Here is a 13,021-nt window from a genome sequence, read left to right as displayed (position 1 = left end):
TGAAGAAAAATAGGCAAAAACTAATTAGTCTCCTCCACCAGACCACAATATCTTTATTCTTTAGTAGAAGCTACACACGTATTTTGAAGTACACGTTGTAAATGTAATGCAATTCTTCGGCTGAATTAATTTTTTTCTTTTCCATGAACATTGCTAAGAAAACAGGGCTTCACATGCCGAACTAGAAATGTGAATACATGTATGCGATGGTCATATTCCTGAATTCACAGATTTGTGCAATGTAGATGATAATTTCATAAGTAAATATTTTCAGCACAAATTAAGAAGTTGTGCCAGTGTGGTGCTCAGTGACTAGCATTACAATGCATTGTGTAAAATAAATACAACTACATACTGGAGTGTACATGTAATTCCACCAGGTTATAACCCTGTCTCCTGATGTCTGAAAAGGGAGGTTGGAGGAATCAAAATCACTAGAGTACACATATAGGCCTACCCCTTTCATAAACCCAATTATGCGGCTAATAGCTGCATAATTTGGTCGTAAAATTGGAGGAGGACAAGAGTTATCCGCATTACTCTGATGCTGCTATTAATTGCATAATAGCAGCATCGGGACAAGATTTTGAGTTTATGAACGCATTTCCAAATAATGCGGATAATTGCCATGGTGCGGTGACTGCGGTCACAAGGTCACCCTTTTCCAACACAACCGCATCGGAGGGGGCATGTCCAGTTGTCATGACGATTATCCACCTTTTTCAGGATGGGCGCTCGTAAAAATAATGCGGCTTATTTTCGGAGTTTGTGAACGCAATTTTTATTGAATTATCCGCATTACTCTTAGGCGGCTAATTGGAGGATAGGTTTATGAAAAGGGTAATAGTTCCATTGATTGGAAATTGAATTGTTGAATGCTAAAGTTAGTTTCACACAGAAGCACTGCACATGTACTGTTAATGACATTAATGCACATGTACTGTTAATGACATTAATGCACATGTTTGAAGATTTAATAGCATTCAGTAGCATTCAGTACATGCACTCCTTCCAGCAATCATCATCTACATGTACATGTATACAAACAGTGGACTACACTATTACATGGTATGTACATTTATTTGTCCTTTTCTGGATATATGCAAGTATTGTAAGCCTAGAGTACAATATACATGTATGTAGGACCTACAAATACATGTAAATCCAACTACTACTAAAAAATATATATATAGAAAAAAACAGCATGGATATCAACAGATATTTTCTATAGGTAGGCCTGAACAAAATTACTTTCTGTCTCTATTTTAGTTTTATCCAGTATTATCAGTTTGTTTTGGTGTGTATTGTGTTCTTTGTTTGATACAGACCTCATGCAGCTTTGTCTGGAATAAAGTCTTAAAATGAATCGAACCATTCTACAAGTTCTCTTTACATGTACATGTACACTGTACATGTATATGGTCTACATGTACAGTACACATCTGATAAGTGACAGAAGTACAGTGACAATAAACTTTTAACAGAAAGTACAAGCATTATCATCTTGCATTCAAACTCACTGACATGAAACATTGACCTGTCTTTAATATGAAATAACAATTTGACACCGTTCTCATTACCTTCCTAAAACTAATTTACTGGAAACTAGTAATGAGCATGGCTAAAGCGTTATTAAAAGCAATCTTCCAAACCGGTTCATAAAACCACCTCGCGATGTAATTTACAAGATCGCTTTGCCTCGTTGAGGTAAACGTAAGTGAAGACACAACCGTTCTTCAATAAGCGATCTGATCACATTTGAGTGTACTTCTCCACACACTGAGTGTACATGTAGAATGCCTACGCTGTGGTTTCAAATTTTGCATGGATATTGTCACCCCGCTGAGAGCGTTCCCATGGCAACAAGATCACTTTACGTGAAGTGATTTTGAAAACCACTTTCGTGTGATCAAGCGGGAATGCTAGCAAAGCGATATTCCAAACTGGTTTCCTGAACCGGTTACCAGTAAACAAGTTAGAGAAAGCGTAATGAGAACAGGGTCTTTGAAGGTTCAGTGAGCAGGGTTTCTTAGACTCAGGGTATTATTACATAAGCAAGTGAGTGGTGAATTATGCTTATAATGTAGGCCTACTGATTCACTGTTCACTGAATTGGAATCGGGAATGCTTCCTTTACAAAATTACAATGCCCAAGTCAGCTGAGAAGTAAACAACCCAATCAAAGAGAAATGAAAATTGTTGCAGTAGACTGAAGCCAACTGACACCATCTTCATGTCCTGTTGTACATGTACTCATTTCTAGAAATGTTAGTTTCGTAATTATACCTCATTCACATTTCCCTACAACAGCTGTAAGCCAAGTCAAAAACAGCCATTCTAATATTCTTTGTACCAGATACATATAGGTGGTTCGAATAACAATGAATAAAATGGCTGTTTTTGACTTGCCATACAGCCGCCGTAGGCGAAATGTGACTGGAGTATTAGACTATTTCATGAAGTTCATTAACACTAAATCTGCATAAACCATGGACTCAACCGTTGGTTTTCTAAACCACCTTTGTGAATTCGGGCATTAAAGGTATTGTTTAACTTCGTGAGCAGCCCATTTAAAAAATTCTCAAACCAAGATGAAACATGTGTACAAGTGCATGTATTAGAACTAATAAACCCTGAAAACAACCATTATTGACAATGAAAAGCTAAAACTACAAGGCAAACCCCGATTTTGTAAATAGGCGTCTTATAGACGCCTAAATAGTACACATAAGTGTATGGGGTGAAATTAAGATGGTGTTTCCGGTCACTTTATATTTCAATTTTTGAAGCACTAAATAATCATTTTCTAATGCAATTTTTTCTGGGCTTCATTTGTAACATATCACAGACACAGGTGACAAGTGTGACCTTCTAGCTCAGATTCTTTAAAAGTCAAACCAATGTTAACCAATCACTTTAATCAATCAATAGAAATTACACCTCCCTTTGCTCTAAAGATATTTTTCCAATATGCTAGGTAGGATTCTTGCCAGTTTGAGGACTGGTGGGTATATTTGCAAAACAGTCATTAGCCAATCTATCGGAGATGGTGTCTTCCTCATACCCAATTTTATCTCTTCAGTCTGTTTATTGGTGCAAAAATTGTCAGTTTTGTCACGATGGCATCAAATGACTAATTGCAGCAACTCCGGCAAACTGTAATGCCAGACAGACCTAAAAATAGCTCGCTTTCTCAGTCTCTTAGACAGAAAATTAAAGAGCTGTCACGGTCACACAGACACACACACAATGTTTTACCCAGCATACAGGTACATGCATGCCAATGTGTGCATGGCATTGGCAAGCTATTTTATTTCATCATTCAATTCTATGAAACAGGGATGCCAGTGAGGCTTGATTTTAAAAAAAGTCTGAAAATTATCGAGAATGACTCCTTTCCCATATGAAAAAGGTGTTTTCTATTCTTTTTTTAAACAAGTTCACACCTAGTTACTAATAATGCATATACATGTAGCATTTCCATTTATTTGAAAGCAGGATAAAAGAGCATTGTAGATTAAATGCCTTGCTCATGGCATAGCTGCCGCAAGGGATCGAACCCCAGACTTTTTCATGTATAGCCAGGCGCCTCAGACCACTCGGCCAAGGCACCTCCATATGGCCGAAAATATGAAGAAGTCTGAATTCAGCAAGTCTAAAAAGTGGTATTCCTGATTTAAGGATTCAAGGAGGTGAGGTTGGATTCCCCTCTCAAGTTCATACATTTTCCCAACCTGGACTATAATAAAATAGTCCTATATAATAATTAAGGTGTTTGCATAGCACAAGTATCCAGTGTGTCTTGTCTTTGTCTTTCCGTTAATGCCCACTATCATTATATTGGTTATTATGGCATATGAACGTCAAGCTTAACTTGACCTGAATTTTGGCGGGACCGGCAGGTGCAATACACAGGGTGAACAACCTACTCTTTGATGAATAGTGTATTGGTTTTAACATGCACAAGTTGTGACTCTCCTATACACGGGACCAACATTTGCATCCTTTCCGATGGACAGAGTGTTTTCCAACTACATTCACACCTGCACTGAATACAGTGGTGAGCAAAGCTAACACACAATGCTATAGCATCAGATTTTTTGTTAGACACATTTCGTCATGAGAGGGACTCTAACCCCTCACGTTGAGATCTACAATCTTAACCGAAATATGCACTCTACCCGACTGAGCTACATGTATGCTGCCTCCTCACGGCTTGTCAGGCGCTCAAGGCATCCCTATATTAAACCGGGTAAGCTCGGTTTTCAATTTTGGTGCTCATAGCTTTCTTAGGAAGTACTTCCTGACTGTACCCATTAATCCCATTAATCCCATTTACCTCACCTGGGTTGAGTGCACCACATTGTGGATATATTTCTTGATGAAGGAAATTACACTATGGTTGGGACTCAAACCTAAAACCACTCATTCAATGAACAAGGTTATGATATAACCTTGTTCTCACTTATATCTCCATGTGTGGCAAAATAAGGGTGGCAATGTTTGGCTTATTTTCTTTTTTCTTTGGGGCAAATGCTTATTTTTTTTACACTGACAGTCTCCATTACACCTATTATTCATACAACTTGACTCTTATTTAAATTTGATTCTTTAAATTATTTTTTTCTTAATTAAAAAATAGAGATCAAAAAATGAAAATTTTCTTGCCATATTACTTTCCACCAATAGAGGGCGTACCAAAAAATATGCCCCAAATTCAAGTTTTTGAGCGCTCTGGTGAATACAAAAATTATTCACAAGTTACTAATGAAAAATAAATTGCAACTGTATGGAAATTAATAATTTTGGTCACAAAAGTGATATTTTAATGATTTTTTAAAGTGTGTGCTCTGTACAACATTGGCATACCATAGTCCTACCTGTAGATTCCCCACAGGCAGGGTGGTAGCAGTGAACAAGTGCCTAAAACCATCTGTCCAGAGACTAATCCACTGGGCCAAAATGCTTCAACAGTAATTGTGTGTGAACTAAGGAACAACACACGCAAAATACTGAAGAAAAAAAACCTAGCCTTCGGAGGGCTGGATATAGATTTTTCTTTGATGGAATCATGAAATGATGGGTAACATTTTGAAGATAATGAAAATGACAGAGTACAGAATTAGTGTAAAGTAAAAACAAGTTAATCTCAAATTAGGTGGAAATTACAAAGAACCTTCAACTACAGAATAATGGTCTAACTCAACCCAAAGGACAAGGTCATAATTAAGGTCATCAGTAAAATTTTCTACAAAATTAGACTTGTCAAGGGCTAGAGAAGACATTGCTCTAAATAATTATCTGTTCTCGATACTCCTGGACCTGGGGGATTAGAAAGTCTATGGACTACTTTTAAAATTATCAATAGATTTTTATCAATTTGACCCCACTCCTAACCAATGGCAATGGCACTGCCACTAATGCAGTTTCACACTGGCCGACTTCGTGCAAATTTCCCCACCAGAAATTGTTCACAAATGTCATGGCAAGTCTCTCAGTCACATTTCAAAGTCAATAATGATAATGCCCATTGCTTTGTCAAATTATTGCGATCATGAACAGCTGTTTTTCGGCTCTCATCTCGACGCTATCGTTTAAATTCTCAGTCAGACACAGCTTAGCTTGGCTCGCCATAATTTTTATATTGACTAAATTTAGTGACCAAAAAAAGATTTGCCTACTGCAGCTCAACCATTTGTTCGCCTCATGTTCGAATGACATGGTCACTAAATTCAGTCCATATCAAAATCATGGCGAATTAGCCAAGCCAAGCAATGAGAATTTGAATGATGACATCGAGATCGAAGCCGAAATATAGCCATTCCTGATCCAGACAGCTGGCAGCCGTCTGTTTCGAGGATTTTTTTAAAATTTTTTTTTATTTCTCCTCGTACACAGACGGCTCGCTATCGTGCAGCCACCATTAGGGGACTTGCAATGCAAAATCCCCCGTCGGGGCTTTTCAATTTTTGTCTTTAATGAATAAAAATTTCGAAAATTATAGTGACTAGAGTGCAAATTTATATTCCCTCTTGGCATCAATTGCCAAAAAACGGAGAAAAATGAAGTTAAAAGGAACAAAAACAGTGACTTACCTCGGCTGTCGCGCAAATTCACTTCCCCGTTTTATCCGATCTTAAGTACATAAACATATGGCCATTGAGTCCCCTGTACAGATCGCGCTAGAACTTCGGTCTCTGTATTTGGTGAGTGAAGCCAACGAAGTTCAGCTGAACAACAACAAAACAGAGACCGAAGCTTTTGGTCTATTCCTGATCACGCTAATCACAAATGCGGTGGGCAGATTTACCTCAACTTTAAGTTAAAATGTGATTGTTGGACTTGCTATGAGTGACATTCACAAACAATTTACTGCTGGGAAATTCGCTAAAAGTCGGCCGGTGCCAAAACATCACCACCAATTCCAACAATTTAAAAAATCATTTTAAGTCGTCTTCATTTCTAACATGTAGCGAGGATTGATTTCATGATCGACTTACAAATTCAATCTGGTAAACTGTATTCATCCACTTCGTTTTAATGAGGCATAAGCCAATCTTGAACCAAGGAAATGATGTCGCACAGCACTCAGTCAAGTCACACAGCTACAGTCCCGATATCCCCTGTATGTATCTGGACAGTCTCAGAATAGTCAGATTATGTATCCACGTAATTTAAGTACAGTACCTGGGTTCATCTGCTCAAGCTTGCTGCCCAACCCCTTCTTTGCACAGATCGCGCTTTGGTGGACTCGAAAAGATGAAGATCTTCTGCGATATTTCGAAGCTGATTCCCAAAATCATCCAACAGTACGCAGAGTAAACCATCTACAGCAAATCTTAAGGCGATCCTGACAAGCGAAATCAACTTTATAATAGGTGAAAATCCCCTGTATATCGAGGTAGTGTCCGTATTTTCTGCTGTATGTACCGGTGAATCAACGTCAGTGGTTTCATTATAATTTGTACACATTCAATGCGCAATGAAAAAACGATATCGCGCGAGTGCAAAACTAATACAGATCGTACCGTGAGTGGGCGCTAAAGTTGTTATTTCGTGGTTGGACCGGTGAAAGCTTGCAAAGTGATGATGCCTCAAAACTGACCCAATCACGACAAAGCTCTTGGAGCTCGGCTTTAAATTGTTATATGTCATCATGTATTGAATAACTATAATGTGAATGATAGGGGGTGATGAACCACATCAATATATTTTAAATCTTCCAAAAAGCTCACTTTGGAGATCATTTCTTACAAATCATTAAGTAGATACTCTGGAACATATCAACTCAATTCAATTCAACTCAGGCGAGAACCACTTGACTAAACCAGTCCTTCGACTTGGTTATGATTTAGTAGGCGATCCTCTCTCTTAAAATCGTATTCTGGAACTGCTACTTATATTATCCTTCTACTCCTGTCACTAATAATGATATAGCATTTATGAGGCGCCCATTCATCTAGTTTCCTATTTAATGGCGCACCGTATAACCCGGCTGTAGTTCCAGCTGTTAAAGCTAAGGCGCTTGGTGCATTCAAGGAATCTATTCACCTCACCTGGGTTGAGTGCAGCTCATAATTGTTTTTGCTGAAGAAAAACACGCCGTGGCTGAGATTCGAACCCACGTCCCTCTCTGATTGAAAGACGAGAAGTCGTAACCACTAGACCACGACGCCCCCACTACTGCAGACTGCAGTACTCAAACAAAATTTATGTCACTCCTCACTACACCCTGATTCTATTTATTGAGCTTTTTACAAGTCAGCATGCAAGCATTTAGATACATGTATAATGAATTAAACGAGAAGTTTATTATCATGAATACGTAGAATCAAACGATTTTGACATAATAAACTGCGTCCAGCAAAGCAACGGCTGTATTTAACAATTGGCAATTTGAAGGGCCAATAAACTGTAAACAAATCAGGCAGAAAATTTGGGGCAAAAGAAACCAAGAGAAAATAGGGAGCAGTATATTCAATAACATGAAATCAAAGATTTTCCTCATTACGGGGAATGATTTGATTCGATTAATTTATTCATGGTAAAAGCGCTACTGGAGCCCTATTTAGTTGCGAGACTATTTTACAAAGAAGCCGTGCCAAAGAACAAAAACATAAATCTTAAATGACAAACAAATATACATGATACAGAAATTTATCAAATAGATTACTGATAGCACAATTAACAAATAAATATGGTAAATTTTTGCACATGTAAATTCAAATGGGAGAGAGAGAGAAATGAATGTTTCCCTGACTCGGATCGAGAAGTACTTTCATTTCCGGATGCATTGTAACCCATTGTTGCTGCTAAATGCTATTATGACGTATAAATTTTGTAAAACAAAACAAACAAAAGGGAAATTCCCTTGTAGCGTATTTCCGCGCATTTGGTGCGTTCCGCGCCGATGCGCATACCGGCGCATACTAAAAAATGTGAAAAAGTTCGTTGACCTTAACCTGCATGATTAAAGGGGAGTGTGCATGCCTGACGTCACAATTACTGATTACTTTTTTGAGGGTCTTTCATTCTAAAAGTTAAGTACAGTACTAGTACATCGTCAAAATATTGGTTTATCAAGCGCAGCGCACACTATGCGATCTGATGCGACGCGATTTTTTTTTAAATGATATTTTGCAGTAAATGTGAAAGTTCCAAGAAATAAGACATAATTTTGGGAATAACAAAAATCATGATTTTGCCCCTCTGGTCGGAGAAAAATCCAAATCGGCTTCAAGTCGCAGCCGATGATGACGCACGAAATGGCTTTGAATTTGATTTAATTATACAGGGAGATTAGAAATATACTGAAATTCGGTTTCAGTAGCATTGTTGTGTGTCCGGACAGGTTGTGTGTCCGGACGATCAATTCTAGAAAGTCATTTGGAAAAAAATTACAAGCAAAGTTTCATCAATTTTTAGTACAAAATGTTAGGAAATATTGAGAACAAATTATTAGTAGACGATTACAACTATTGAATTCATATTTTTAGTGTAATCTAAAGACAAAAAAAGAAAGCTTCAAAAATGTAAAGTGTCCGGACATCCGCCCCCATCCTACTCCAATTACAGGCGGATCGAGGGGAAAGGGTATAGCCGGCCGCGCCCGTGCCCCCCCCCCCCCTTGAGAGGCACAATTAAAATTTGTAATGTACAAATGTAGTTAAAACAGAAGTCCCCCCTGAAAGGGGAGGCACATTTTCCCAAAGAAATTTTTTTCTTAACCCCCCCTTTTTTTTGCATTTCAAAATTTTCCTCGGGAAAATGTGCCTCCGGCTTTCGGAAATCATGGATCCGCCCCTGTTACCACTATTCTGAACTCTGATCACTGAGATAAATTATAGTAATTGGAATGTCCATATTGAATGTTATTTCATTATTTCTTTGACATTCGTAGATGGCAACGAATCGCAAGTGCGCCGCCGGGGCTTAGAATATAAAGCTTAAAGCCAGGGTTACACCAAAATCAAATTCTCCAGAATGAATTCGGACTGAATCTGCCCAAATATGGCGTAAGTGATTCGGTAGATTTGGAACTTATTCGTCTCTGAGCTCTCCGAATAGAGACGAATGGGTCCCGAACATCTAGGTCCTGATTCAGTGCAGACTCACCAAGAATGGTCCCGAATCAATTTTAACTAGCCCCAATGAAACCGAATTCCACCCGAATTGTGGTAAGAATCGAGCCAAAGTTGACCAGAATCGCTACCCCAGGGTCGGACCCAGCCTTCGCCGATGGGGGGGGGGGGCGATTTTTTTTTCACCTATTCCCGGCCCCCCCCCCCCCCCCGATCCGCCGCTCAGAGCTGAGAGATTTTTTTTAAATTTATTTCTCTGAAGGGGGGTAGTCTGTACTTTTTAGCTTTATTCATATAAAACTACATATATGCGATAATCCCATATAAGCCTTATTTAAATAGTGCGAGCGCGAAGCGCGAGCTATATCTTAAAAAAAGAAATTTAATGTATTTGGTCCTGGAAATCGAATATTCTGGGAAATGTAACTGGATAATCACTGTGAGAGTGAAGCACGAGCATAAATTTTAAAACTAAACCCAGACATGTTCAGGAGGGTTTACATAGCCAAGAAGACGATCTTTCAGCAATTAAATAATGGGAGCGGGAAGCGCGAGTGACTTTTTTTTTACATTCCGACCTAAAAAATTGCCATTCTAAGCACTTTTTGTAATCATGAATGGGTAGGTATACGTCTGTAACTAAACAAACAATTGATGCGAGCGCGAAGCGCGAGCGAAAAAAAATGAGATTTCATACTTCAAAACGGGACACTTTATTCATGTTTAGTGAATCAAGAAAGGGATGGGTAATTGGGTATCTTCCCACATTAATAATGCGAGTGCGTAGCGTGAGCAGAAAAATTCTCATCTGAAACTGGATAATTAAAGCACGTTATAAGTAAAGAACAAGCTGCATATCTCAAAAAATATGCGTGCATGTTAGCAATCTTAGCACTCTGGATACATTAAAAAAAACTTTTCAAATCAATAATGCGAGCGCGAAGCGCGATTTGAAAATATTTTATATTCCAATCTAAAAAAGTGGTCAATTTAAGCCCTATTTCAAGCACTGTGTAGGAAAATTGTGAAGTGGATGTGAATCGCACGTGATGAATGATGTGAGCGCGAAGCGTGAGCTGATATTTGTTTTAATATCATTTTGACCCAGGACCGAGACATTAAGGACTTTGTGTCATTATATGAAAATGATGGCTATCTTCCTATTCCTATATTCCTGAGCGCGATATGAAACTTGTCAATATTCCATTCTGAAGGGGAGACAATTCAGTTATTAGGAATAAGTAATTCATGAAAATGTTATTATCTTATTTATTAATCTAGTAAGCCCAATGAGTGCGCGGAATTTGTTGATAATAAGGCCTGAAGGCCTGAAACTTAAGTTCCTGGGCTAAAACTAGAGGGAGAAGAAAATAAATTAATATGCAGATCGAGAGTACTAGCGTGAAAGGTAAAATAATTCTAGTCGCCCCACCCCTTAAAAAGTAATTATGAATCAAGGAGCGATGGTAAAAAAAATTAAGCTGTTGTTGTTATCTTGGGTTTTGAGGCGCGTGTCATTCAGATATGAATATTTACGCCCTCAATAGCTACCTAGTCTTTGTTCATGATTTTGTCAATAAAAAACAAAATTATAGCAAAGAAGGGAAATTGAAAGGATAGATCGAAGTAAACATGTCTCCTTTTTTTTTTTTTACCAAAAGTGCTTTCTCCTTATCATCAGGTCTAAATGAAAATGATTTTATCGCTCTTCATGAAAATATATATGTACCCTGAACTTCCTACTTAAGAAAATTATTTTAACTATCGTCGATCCTCTGGTCCACATATTTAATGTTTCTATGAACACAGGGAAGGTACCTAACCTAATGAAAATAGCCAAAGTCATCCCCTTTACAAAAAAGGTGATAATCAACTTGTTTCTAATTACCGTCCTATTTCATTGATCACTTCGTTATCTAAAATTCTCGAAAAACTTATACATACTCGTACAACTACGTTCTTTAATAAATACAATACTTTTTCGAACTCGCAATTTGGTTTCCGTGAAAATCATAGCACCTCGCATGCAATTTTGACTTTTATTAATAAAATTACTTCTTGCTATGGACAGATAAGATAAAGGTTGTCATACTGTTGGTATCTTCCTGGACTTCTCCAAGGCCTTCGATACCATTAACCACGAAATACTTCTTCATAAACTTTCTTTTTATGGTATCAAGGGGAATGCCTTGGAGTGGTTCAAGAGCTACCTAATAGACAGGTCTCAGTTTGTGTCAGTCAACAACGTTGTTTCTTCTACTCTTCCTATTACATGTGGAGTACCACAGGGTAGTTTACTTGGTCCTCTTCTTTTTGTTACATATATTAATGACATTAAAAAGGTTCAAATTTACTAACATTTGTATTGTTTGCTGATGATTCGAACATTTTCTGTTCTCATGATAACGTAAACCAACTTGTAAGAATTGTAAACTCAGAACTCATACATGTCACTGACTGGATTAAGGCGAATAAACTATCACTTAACTTACAAAAGACGAATTCTATGCTTTTTAGTAACAGAATAAATACATAGGCGGATCCAGGGGGGGGCCCGAGGGGCCCGGGCCCCCCTATTGGCGGAGCAAAAAAAAAAGAAAAAAAGGGGAAAAGAAAGGAAAAAAGAAAAAGGGAAAAGAGAGGAGAAAAGAAGGAAGGCAAGCATAAGAGGAGGAAGATGAGTGAATAAAATAAGATAAGGGGAAGACTTGGAAATTATTTTTTTAATCTTTCATGTCGGGATATAAAATTTTCGCTCGCGCTTTGCGCTCGCATTGCCTTTTAGGTGATATCTTGCTCAATATGGACCTTAAAATATCAAATTCTGAAGTCAATATACAAAACATATTTCAGCTGGGAAATTGAACTTTCATTATTTTGTTTTATTTACAAATTGATTTTTAAAAGTGTAAACATTTCTGTTTTATGGTCTGAATATTACCAATTTCTGCTTGCGCTGCGCGCTCACAAAATTTAATTTGTCAGTTACCTATTATTTTCCTGTATTCCATGAAGTTCTCAAAATATCCCTATTTAGGTCAGATTGTCAAAACGTATCAGCTAGCGCTGCACGCTTGCATTTTGATTAGTGAGTTATGTATATCTCAATATTAATTCTAAAACAAACTACTTAAAATCACCATTTGATGACAATCATAAATTTCTGCTCGCGATTTGCGCTCGCATTGATAGATTTTAAACTCATGCATCTTATGCATAATTACAAAAGTGCTTTAAATGTCCAGTTTTTAGGCCATAATATTAATAGATTTTGCGCTCTCATGCTTAGGAAGAGAAATATGAAGATAGTCATCATTTTCTTATGATGACATAATGTCCTTATAGAATATCCGGTCCTATGTCAAACTCAAAGCAACAATAATTGAAAATATCAGCTCTGTTTTAACTGTTATCCTTTTTCACCTCACAATTTTTCCACA

General features: G+C 37.7%; 1 protein-coding gene across 3 annotated transcripts in view; it reads right to left on the bottom strand.

Moving 5' to 3' along the window:
* Positions 1-6,982, bottom strand: part of LOC121417407 (mitogen-activated protein kinase kinase kinase 2-like) — an 87,653-nt gene extending 80,671 nt beyond the window's left edge. For 2 of the 3 annotated variants that reach the window (XM_041611105.1, XM_041611129.1), the window contains exon 1: positions 6,501-6,982. The gene's annotated coding sequence lies outside the window, so the exon portion shown is untranslated. The remainder of the gene's footprint in view (positions 1-6,500) is intronic. The other variant, XM_041611112.1, reaches the window with a different exon arrangement.
* Between the last annotated feature and the right edge of the window lie 6,039 nt (positions 6,983-13,021).

Source organism: Lytechinus variegatus, chromosome 1, assembly GCF_018143015.1.
Source record: "Lytechinus variegatus isolate NC3 chromosome 1, Lvar_3.0, whole genome shotgun sequence".
Lineage (NCBI taxonomy): Eukaryota > Metazoa > Echinodermata > Echinoidea > Temnopleuroida > Toxopneustidae > Lytechinus > Lytechinus variegatus.
This window is presented reverse-complemented; position numbering and strand designations above follow the sequence as displayed.